At 44.2% G+C, this 10,942-nt stretch overlaps 1 long non-coding RNA gene across 2 annotated transcripts; it reads left to right on the top strand.

The window, feature by feature from the left end:
- Positions 1 to 326: 326 nt before the first annotated feature.
- On the top strand, positions 327 to 3,022 carry LOC111257611. Of its 2 annotated transcripts, none has more exons than XR_002678131.1 (3): positions 327 to 1,357; positions 1,698 to 1,868; positions 2,677 to 3,022. It is a non-coding gene; the product is annotated as an uncharacterized LOC111257611 (long non-coding RNA). The 2 variants fall into 2 exon arrangements; XR_002678130.1 differs by having other exon boundaries at positions 1,439 to 1,868.
- Positions 3,023 to 10,942: the final 7,920 nt, after the last annotated feature.

Genomic DNA, 10,942 nt, shown 5'->3' with positions numbered 1-10,942 from the left:
CGATGTCAAATTTTTGAAGGCACGTAAATTGGGTGCCAAATTCTGAAAGACCTGCGAATTGAGACCCAAATACAGAAATCTCTCCCATTATTGTCGCTCATCAGGTGATGTCGTTGTCCATTATAGATAAGAGAACTGTGCAAAGTTCAGTTGTGAAGGACCGATTCCAGACTGATGAATCAAATCATGCATCCACCATGATAATTTCAGAATGAAAAATGCATACTGATTATTGTAGTTCAGTAATACTTCATTTTGAATTAGTCACTAGTCAGTGAATTCTAAAAACTACTGCAGCAGTAATACTTTGGAGCGGCTGGCTTGGCCCTGGACGGAGGTTGCTGACGGGCTGCCGCCCCGCCCACCTGCTTAACGAAGTTCTCCTTGATGGCCGCTCGCCGTGCCGGTGAACAAGGAATAATCCCGGCCAGCCTCCCAGCGGCAGCGTGCGGCAGCGTACGGCGGCGTACTCCGAAGGCATCGTGCCGCCGGGCGCGGTCGCAGACGTGGAGCGCTTCTCGAGCCCCTCCCGTCCGCCGGTAACGCGCCCCCGCCGCTTCGTCCTCGTCGCCGTCGACCTCGCCGCCTCGGCCTCCTCTTCATCGAGGTGGTGGTGGGCTGGCGGCGGAGGTAAGCTAGAGCCTTCCACTTCTACTCGATTTCTCCGAGGTAGTTGGCCTCCTCCACGCCGCCCCGCCGGCGTCCAATTCCTCTGATCCTCTCTCCGGTGCTCGCCGTGCCGCCGGCCAGGGTGATCTCTGCAAAACCATGGATCCGATTAGGGGGTTTTATGCAAATAATCGGATCGCGATTAATAGTCGCGATCCAAATCAAGGGGTCATGTGTAAATGTTCCCCGCCGCCATGGCTCTTCCCTCCCGGCGAAGGCGACGGCGAGGGCCGCCTCCTCGTTGCTCATCGACTGATTGTCGCTCTAGGCCGCACTCATCCACTGCAACCGCCTCCCCACCAAACCCCCCCGCCGGCGCCGCCGTTACATCGACCCCGCCTCTCCTCCATTGGGAGCGGAAGGTCCCCTGCTCCCATTCCCCAATCCGCGCCCCAACCAAGCCCAGCTCCACCCCTCACTCGCCTCCTCTTCTTCCGCTCTAGGCCAAAGACCTCAAGCACGGGATCCTCTGCCTCTGCGAGGAGCTCAAACTCCTCCAAGGTACGCCGTGCGTGCGCCCGCTGACCCACCGCGTTTGCTCGGCTCCAAAATGTTCGGATCGCGTGATCGATTTCTGCCCATTGCGGCCCCAAATGTGCGGAGGAGACGGAGCCGCCGGTTGTGTCATGCCGGTGCCACTTCTTCGACGGGTGCGGGGACCTGCCGCCGCCGCGGCCTGGAGTCGATGGTGAGCATTGGGTCGAATTTCGAATTTTGTGGCGGTTTTCCAGTACAATTTTAAGTTTCTGTTCTGTTGTAATTGTAACAGTGCAATGGCGTGTGGATCGATCTCTTCCTAGGAGTAACTTGATCGGACGGTGTTCTTGAGATTTTACTGAAACCTTAACTCTACAACATTTGTCAGCTCTCTAGATAACGATCTGGCTTTAGACTGCAGTTCTACTGCAAAATACAGCAGAGATTTGGGAGAATAGGCACTCTTACTGCTGCCTATTTCAGGTTACCATATAGGAGTATGATATTCAGTTGTCTGAAGTGTAGTTTCAATTTTTTTTTTCATTTTGCAGATTTCAACTATGAGGATTAGATGCAGAAACTTGGCTTGTCAGCTGCTTTCCTGGTTGAACTATCAGACAGCATCTTGGCCAGAGTAAATCTAATGTTGAATTTGCTTGTACATAGAGAAGCTTGCTCCTCATTTGCTACATTTTCTCACCAAGCAGTAGACTTCATTTTGGGTAAGTTACAGTTGTTCTGCTATGTGGTTAATTACTTTAATAACTAGTCCAAGTTATGTATTCTGTTTGTTCTTACCCTAAAGAAAATGTGTGTGTTGACTTTATCACTGAAATTCATAGAGCTCTGCATCTCAGGTTGGTATCGTATTAGTTCCCAATCGTAAATTCAGGATGAACTGCATGAGTATCTATGTCAACTTACCTGATGCCTGCACTAGTGCATACTACTGTCAAAGAAATTACTGTCAATGTCAACATACTACAACCTAAATTCGGTTTGCCTACCGTACATCGCATTACACTCCACTTTTACGGTTTCATTTTCCCATGTTATCATGTTAAACTCTCAGTATATACTTAAAACATGCAGGATGACATGTTAAGAATGCATGAGAACATGCGCTTGTGGCCATATGTAATACCCAATATGTGCATGAGAACAGGAACTAGAGCTTGCAATTTTCCCCTTAACTAAGAGAGTGTTATGAGGAGTTTATGTTTTCTTTGAATACTGTGCAACAAGTAACCTTGAGGACAACTTAGGTATCACTTGATGCCTACTCCATTGGAATTGGTACAGGAATATTAAATTGGTTAGATGCCTTATCATGTTTTCTTTACATGATTTCTCTAATTTGTGTTTTATATTGATCAGATGTGCTGCCTCCATGGCCTGTAGCTTTCTCTGTTAATCTTGTGCTGGCGTGTACTATAGCAAAGTAGGATTGTTTAACTCCAATAAATCTGATTTGCATTCACTAATATTATATTGATTTGTATTCCTTCTATATTTTTCAATGGCTTGCAGGATCAGTTGACTATCATATGCACAATTCTGAGAGCAGCACTTGTTCCGTAAGTTAGGAAACAAGGAGTTACATTGGCCATCTGATAATCATTTCAGTTTCTCAAAAGATCTCAAGTATATCAGAAGGATTGCTTTTGGCTGACCCGTTTGATTGATACTGTCCCTGACATGCATGGCAATATATTCATTCATCATGCATGCTATTCTTCTATTCGTTCTGATTTAGATTACATAGAAGGGTGTTGACTCGTTAAACCAACATGGTTGCCCAGTGTATCTATCTTGACTTCATGATTGCCCGGTGTATCCATTTTAACTCTCAGTTAAGAACAAACAGTTGGCTTCACTAGTGCTGAACTACGGATGAAAAAAAACTAAGTAGGGGCTTTATTTGCTGATGCATAATTGTTGTTATGTAGAATGTCAGACTTTAAATAGTCTGCTTAGGTGCTGGCAGAACCACCCAAGTTAATCCGGCTAAAGTGTACTCAACCTCGCCTCAAATGCGAATGGTCACTTTAATCGAATTAAAATAGTAGTCGGTCAGGTTTCACCCGATAAACCACTTGTCTCGGATCGAAACAAAGCATACTCACACGAAGGCGAGTCCAGAGATCACAACAATCCATATATTTCATTACAGGTCCCAAATTAAGTTATTATAACTAAGAGTTCAAATGCATAAAAATAGAGTTTCAGAGTTCAAGCAGCGGAAATAAAATGGTAGTCTAATGTCGATACAATTTACCATGGTGAAGCCTGCCATGATATCAATCACCACGTTCCTCGCTGATCGAGGACGGGTTCCACTCGACCGTCCATCCCGAAGGGAGTTGGGTCGGTCAAGTCAAACTGGCAACCATTTCCTCAAAATCAACATTACCTGAAAACATAGCCACCAGCAAGGCTGAGTATACCAATACTCAATAAGACTTATGACAGTGGTAACTACTCCACCGACTCCAAGGTTTTTTGGCTAAGAAGTTTGTTTTTGCCAAAAGCGTCTAAAGTAGGTCCTTACTTTCAAGTTTTAGCATCAAGTTCTAGTTGATTAACCATTCTAGGTAAGCACTTAGTCTAAGCAAGCATGGTAAACAAGCAATTTAATTCAAGCATCAGCATTAGTCCACATCCTTTGTTTCTCTTCTTACTCAGTGCAGAAGTGGGTTAAGCAGTCTCAAACTGTGAGAGGCAGACAATTCGAATCGAGTTTCTTAACCTTGCAAGGTGAACCTAAACCCACGACATAAGCGTACCACACCGGGTCCACATATGTCAGTCGTTCCCATAATCCCCAAGCACGTGGATAGGGCCCACTTCCCTTGGATACAATGCCCCACGGTCCCGAACGACACTGTACCGTGACTGCACTTGTACCCACATGATGCATTAGGGGAACTCAGTTCCAGAGAGAGCGGGGATAAAGCCACGCCCTAGTTCAATCAGGTACTAGGCTTCCCCATCCCATACTAGGTATGAGCTTAGTACTTTCAAACACTTGACCACAGCTCTAAACGCATTTCGACCTTACAACTTTCTTCTAGACAGAGAGTGCACTACACCAATTAAGAATATAATGCCCGGCCCTGCTCGTCAACCTTATGGTTTCAACATAAGTAAGTAGGCAACTCAACTCGCGAGTGACAGGAAATCACTCGACTTTTACCGAGTCCCTATTTAGCATTGCATCTACTCGACCTATCATACTAGTATTCAAACATAGGTACTTAGGATCATGCAACTAGGGTTTCAAACAACGCTTATAAACTTAATGCACAAACATAAGTAACAGAAGTATTGCATAAGCTTTAGAAATCAAGGTTATGCTCCGGCGCTTGCCTTCTTGAACTAGGTTAGTTTGCAGGTTGTTGGAAGCTTGACTGGGATCTTGCTCAGCCTCGATCTGGTGCAACTCCGCAGATGGTTCCTCCTCAGCTGCCGGGAGTAGTTCATAGGTTCCGTCGACGAGATTCGCTTCTACACGAGATGCATATGCAACAGTTCAAGGTTTCATGCTTTCATATGCATGATGTATTTCATGAATTATTGTAGAAGTGTAAATTGCATTTCGACCACATTCACCTGGACAAGAATTTAAACTTGATTTCTCGCAAAGTAAAGTGCGTTGCGATTTAAAACCTGGGCTTGATTTGATGGTGATTGTGTACACATATAAAGTTCTAACCACTTAAACTTCGCAAAAGAAAGGTGGGGGCATTTAGGGTTGCTCAACATTTATTTAGAAGGTTATCCTGTTTCTGAATATTAAACCAACCAACTTAGCATTTAAGCATTTACTATTCTACCCTTTCTAATTAACAATTATTATTACTCATTTAACTAGCTATTAAACTTGAAGAAAAGTTTCTGGGAGCATATGACAAGATATGGTTCTGAAATTTTTACAGAGGCTTTATAACCACATAAGTGATCTACTGTAAAAATTTGATATGCATTTGACTTTTGCAAAATTTACTAAAAACCCAAACAGTGTTAAATTGCAGAACATGAAGAAAGATTTTTAAATAGAGTTTCATCATCAGCGTGGCTCCACAAAATTTACATAAGGGTTACCAACACCAACAGAGGCTACCGTAAAATTTCCAGGATTTATTGAGGATGAAAACTATTTATCACATGAAAAGTACATTAAAACACATGTAGTTAGTTAATCAAGGTAAAACATGTACATTACAAAAAGCAAAGTATTTTTTTCTAGTTAGACATGCGCATCATTAGTCTAAGAAAATTAATTTCACATTTTTACCATTTTCCTACATTTTTCTACACCTTTTTAAAGTTTCAGCTTTTTAATCCATTTTAAAACAGAAAAGGTTATATACGTTTCGCGAGTAAGCCCCTGGATCTTTTGAAACCTTACAACGATACCCTAAGTTTGCATCTAAGACCTTGGAAAGATTTGGGATCAAGCAATTGGGTCTGTGGCTCGGCCGACGGCAGTCTGGCGCGATTCCATGGAGCGGCGGCGGTGTGGGGGTGAGGGGAGGCTACGTGTGTGAGGAGAAGCTCATTGAGGGTCAGCGGGCTGAGGAAGTTGTGGGCTGGGGGTGGTCGGCGGCGGGCTGAGGAAGTTGTGGGCTGGGGGTGGCCGGCGGCGGCCGTTCGCGGCGGAGCTACTCCTTCTTCGGTGACGATGGCGGCGGCGACGAAGAAGATCGGCTACGGGGTCGTGAAGGTAAAGTGGCGGTCGGGGTTGGCTCTGGGTGGTTAGGTGGCTGCGGGAGTGCTTGGAGGGGAGGGCTCCACAGGCGGCGCTACGGGCGGCGGCAGAGCTTCAGTGCAAGGATGGCGGGGCAGTGACGTCGAGGGGCGAGGGGTGGTTTTTATAGGCGCTGGAGGGAGCGAGGAGGGGCTAGGGGGCGCCGGGATGAGCTTGGGCCCACCGGGGAGCACGGAGGCGGCCAACGACTGGCGGAGGAGAGTAGAGGCGCTCGGGGTTGGTCGTGGCAGCGAGGGGGTGTGGGCGCGCGGCCGGTGAGTGGCGAAGAGGGATCCTGGCGTGGTGCATCCCCTTTGTCTCGCGCGCAAAGTGGCGGAGGCGGTGTGCTCGTGCGGTCGCTTCAGCGGCGTCATTGGCCGAGCGGCGACGGCTGGTGGCAGGCTTCGGCCGGGGCGCGTGGGCGCGCGATGGCCACTAGTCAGGGGAGATGCGGTGTGGGGAGGGGTGAGATTGGGCGGCACATGGTTGGGTGACACCGGGGGAATGTCCCATCCCATTGCTGGCAAGGATAGGCCGGCGGTGCTGCGCCAAGGGGTCGTCGTGATGTGGCGCGACGCGCCGTGCACGATCAGTATCGTGTGCATGCGCGTTCACGGTGGCGCGCGAGAGCAGTGTGTTTGGGGTGATTTTGCTTCAAATTTTTAATTGAAACTTCAAAATCTTCAAATACAAAACTTGTTGCCCAAACTCTACTCTACAACTTTTACAAAAGCCTATGTGTCAAAATCTGGCTAGTTTTTGAGATAAAGCTGTGCAAACTTTAGTAGAACGCCGGATATGGCTTGGTTTGAATTTCCCCCAATTTTGCTGAACTTTGATTCAAATTTTGAAAGTCTTCCACTCGAAATCAGCAAAAGCTCAAATAACAAAAGTTATTTATTTTCAAAATTTCTACAACTTTCATATTGGCCAAGAGTTAAGTTCTTATATAAAATTTGGTTTTTAACTTCTACCCCCAAACTAGTGCCTTTTAGGACATTTTCAACACTTAGAAAGTTAAGGTACATTTGAAATTTGACGAGTGGCAAATTTGAGTGTAGTGTGATTTGTTTGCTTAAACACTTGGTTACCTTGATTTGCTTCGCTAAAAACCAGGGATGTTACAGGTGCTATAGTTTCTGTTAAGATACAGCCGATTATGTGCATAGTAATCTTCTTTTTAGAAAAAGAAACGTCATCAACGTTTACCCGAAACAAGCTAATTGTGATATCTCCAGCTGCACATTTTTGGAATGCATTGGTCAAGAATTATGATTCAGCTTGTATGCTTGAACCCATTTGGCTTATCTGAACTCTGAAGTTTTTTCTGCCATCCAATACCATATCAGAAGACCAAACGCTGTTGCAGTGGTGCGCTGTCCCTGTGTTTAGATTAGAAAGACGAGATCGAATCAAGCAAACACAAAAAGGCAGATTTTGAATGGCTACACGATCGATGGCAACCCGTGATAATGACATTTTGGATTTTGGAGCACAGTTCGTCAACTGTAAATCTGTTATATGCTCCATTTTGGATTAGCGAATGATCAATACCGAAAACTTCTAGAGTAACACTTTGGAGCAGCTGGGCTGGATGGAAAGTTGCTGTCGATCTTCACGAGCCCCGACGCGGCGGCGATCTCCGCTGGGAGCTCGCCGGACATCCGGTTGTTGGACGCGAACAGCAACGTGAGGTTGGCGGCGCCGGTCACCGCCGCGGGCACGAGGGCCGGGCGTGCGAGAAGCCGAAGACGCCGGGCGGGACGTCGCCGTCCAGGTGCTTGTTGCTCACCCGGAACGGGAGCAGCGGCGAGCACGCCGCGTACGCCGCCGGGATGAGCGGCCCCGTCAGCAGGTGGCCGTTGGCGCCGGCGTACGGCGGCAGCGGCCCCGGCAGCTGGTTCTCCGACACCTCGATCACGTTCGGGGCCGAGTGCCGCCCGTGGTCGCCGGTGAGCTGGTTCCGGTACACGGACAGGATGTGCAGCTGCGTTGAGTTTCCGACCACCGCCGGGACGGAGCCCGTCGGCCGCCGTGCCCCTGCGCTGGCCAGGGGTGGTCGCTGCAAATTGTGGGTCCGTTCAGGGGGCTTTCTGCAAATAATCATGATCCAATTTAGGGGGTAAATGTAAATAGTTGGATCGTTTCGATGGAATCAAAAAGTCATATCTGGTAGAATCGTAACCGTAGAATACGAATCGAAATGCATACGTTTGTCTCGTACACTATGGGATGGTGAGAAGAGATATATTTTATCCCAGAGGGGGCTACAATTGGAGATATTATTGTTTCTCATATATCAATGGGAAATGCCCTATCTTTGAGTGCGGTCTGAACTATTGATTTACGTAATTGGAAGTAACCAATTAGATTTACGACGAAACCTAGAAATCGATCACTGATCCAATTTGACTACCTCTACGGGATAGACCTCAACAGAAAATTGTTCAGTAGTAAATTATTGACTCTAGAGATATGTTAATATGGAGAAGACAAAATTATTTGAAGCACGCACAGAACCAGAAGCGCCCCTTGTTTCAAAGAGAGGAGGACGTGTTATTCACATTTAATTTGATGGTTAGAGGTGAATTGAAATCTAAGCAGTGGTAATTAAGACCTTGAAATCTAAGCAGTGGTAATTAAGACCCTCCGGGTGAAAATAGAGATGTCTCCTACGTTACCCATAATATGTGGAAGTATCAACATAATTTCATAGAGTCATTCGATCTGAATGCTACATGAAGAACATAAGCTAGATGACGGAATGCGGAGACCTAGGATGTAGAAGATCATAACATGAGTGATTCGGCAGACTTAGATTCCTTTTCTATACACTCATGTGGTACTTCATCATACGATTCATATAAGATCCATCTGTCTAGAGATCGTCATATACATCTAGAAAGCCATATACTTTGGAAGAAGCTTGTACATTTTGGTAGGGCGTTTTTTGAGAAAAAAGAAGAATCTACTTCAACCGATATGCCCTTAGGCATAGCCATACATAATATAGAAATCACACGTGGAAGGGGTAGGCAATTAGCTAGAGCAGCAGGTGTTGTAGCGAAACTAATTGCAAAAGAGGGTAAATTGGCCACTTTAAGATTACCATCTGGGGAGGTCCGTTTGGTATCCCAAAACTGCTTAGCAACAGTCGGACAAGTGGGTAATGTTGGGGTGAACTAAAAAAGTTTGGGTAGAGTTGGATCTAAGTATTGGCTAGGTAAACGCCACGTAGTAAGAGGGGTAGTTATGAACCTTCTGGACCACCCCCATGGGGGCGGTGAAGGGAAAGCCTCCATTGGTAGAAAAAAACCCACAACCCCTTGGGGTTATCCTGCTTTTGGAAGAAGAACTAGGAAAAGGAAAAAAAAATATAGTGATAGTTTTATTCTTCGTCGCTGTAAGTAAATACGTAACTAGGAATATGGAAAATTGCATTTTTGGAATTTGCAATAATGCGATGGGAGAACAACGGGAATTGAACTTGCGCATGGTGGATTCACAATACACTGCCTTGATCCACTTGGCTACATCCGCCCCTTATCCAGCTCAAGGATTTTCTCTTTTTTCCATTCATCATTATTCTATTTATTCTGACCTCCATACCTCAATCGAGATAGTGGACATAGGATGCCACTCTTTAAAATGAAAAAAAGGAGTAATCAGCTGTGACAAGAAAAAACCAAATCCTTTTGTAGCTCGTCATTTATTGGCAAAAATTGAAAATGTTAATATGAAGGAGGAGAAAGAAATTATAGTAACGTGGTCCCGGGCATCTAGCATTCTACCCGCAATGGTTGGCCATACATTCTACCCGCAATGGTTCGTGGTATTCCACCTCTTGCTTGCTTCTGGTCCAAAGATGAAATCCTTAGTAATAGTTGGTTGTATTTACCTTTTTTTTTAATAATAGCCTCTTTTACTGCAAGATTAACTGCATTTTGTATGTTTCAGATATATTTACTTACTTTTGATGGGTATTTGCGTGTTCCTTTTCAAAATTACAGTAGTACTAAAGAAGGTTCATTGTATTCAATATCCTTATGAGGAAAAGGCATATCCAAAGGAGTCAATAGAGATTTTGTTTTATTAATAATGAAGGGTGGAGTTTCTTTTTTTCACGAAATATACCCCAAATTCCTGGTAATACAAGAAATAAGATAGGATCCTTTAGTACTCCCTTTGGGGCTAAAAACACTTTTGTCTATCTTCATGAAACGGGAAATACTATGCTATTTCCTCTTCTTATATTACTTCATTTTACTTTGTTCATTGATCCATAGGAATCCATTTTGATAATGGAATAAAGGGTAATGGAATATCGGAGTTATGTTAACCATATAATCAAAGTGGCTAACTACTTCAATAAACTTTTTCTAGGAAAGTTCTAATTCTTCCATAAATTCATATGAATTTCTCATTAATGCAATTTCTTCTATAAGTTTAGCAATTCTTGGTCTATTCATAGCATATATCTTCTATGGATCTACTTATTCTTTTTTTCATAATTTGAATTTTCTAAATTCCCTTCTAAAAGGGAATCCAAAAAAGACTTTTTGGATCAAGTAAAAGAAAAGATATACAGCTGGTCATATAATTGTGGTTATATAGATGTTTTCTATACTAGGGTCTTTATCTTGGGTATAAGAAGATTAGCCGAACTAACGAATTTTTTTGATAAGGGTGTTATTGATGGAATTACCAATGGAGTAGGTCTTGCTGGTTTTTGTATAGGAGAAGGAATTAAATATGGGGGGGGCGAATATCGTCTTATCTATTCTTTTTTTTATGTTATGTATCCTTGTTCTTATTTTTTTCCCATGAAAATGGATTATTCCATGAATTCCTCAAAACGAGGCTCATCAAAATGCAAAATCTAAGACTACTATAAGACTACTAATAAAATAAAGACTACTAATAAAATAAGAAAAAAATTCGAACGATTCAATTACTTCTCCCGAATATCCAACTGACTGATTAATTTCTTATAATGTACTCTATTTTTCTTTGCCAAATAAGCCATCAATTGTTGATGTTTTCCCA

The sequence above is a fragment of the Setaria italica genome, chromosome VI (genome assembly GCF_000263155.2).
Source record: "Setaria italica strain Yugu1 chromosome VI, Setaria_italica_v2.0, whole genome shotgun sequence".
NCBI classification, from domain to species: domain Eukaryota; kingdom Viridiplantae; phylum Streptophyta; class Magnoliopsida; order Poales; family Poaceae; genus Setaria; species Setaria italica.
The sequence above is the reverse complement of the archived record's forward strand: the minus strand, read 5'-3'. Positions and strand labels throughout refer to the sequence as shown.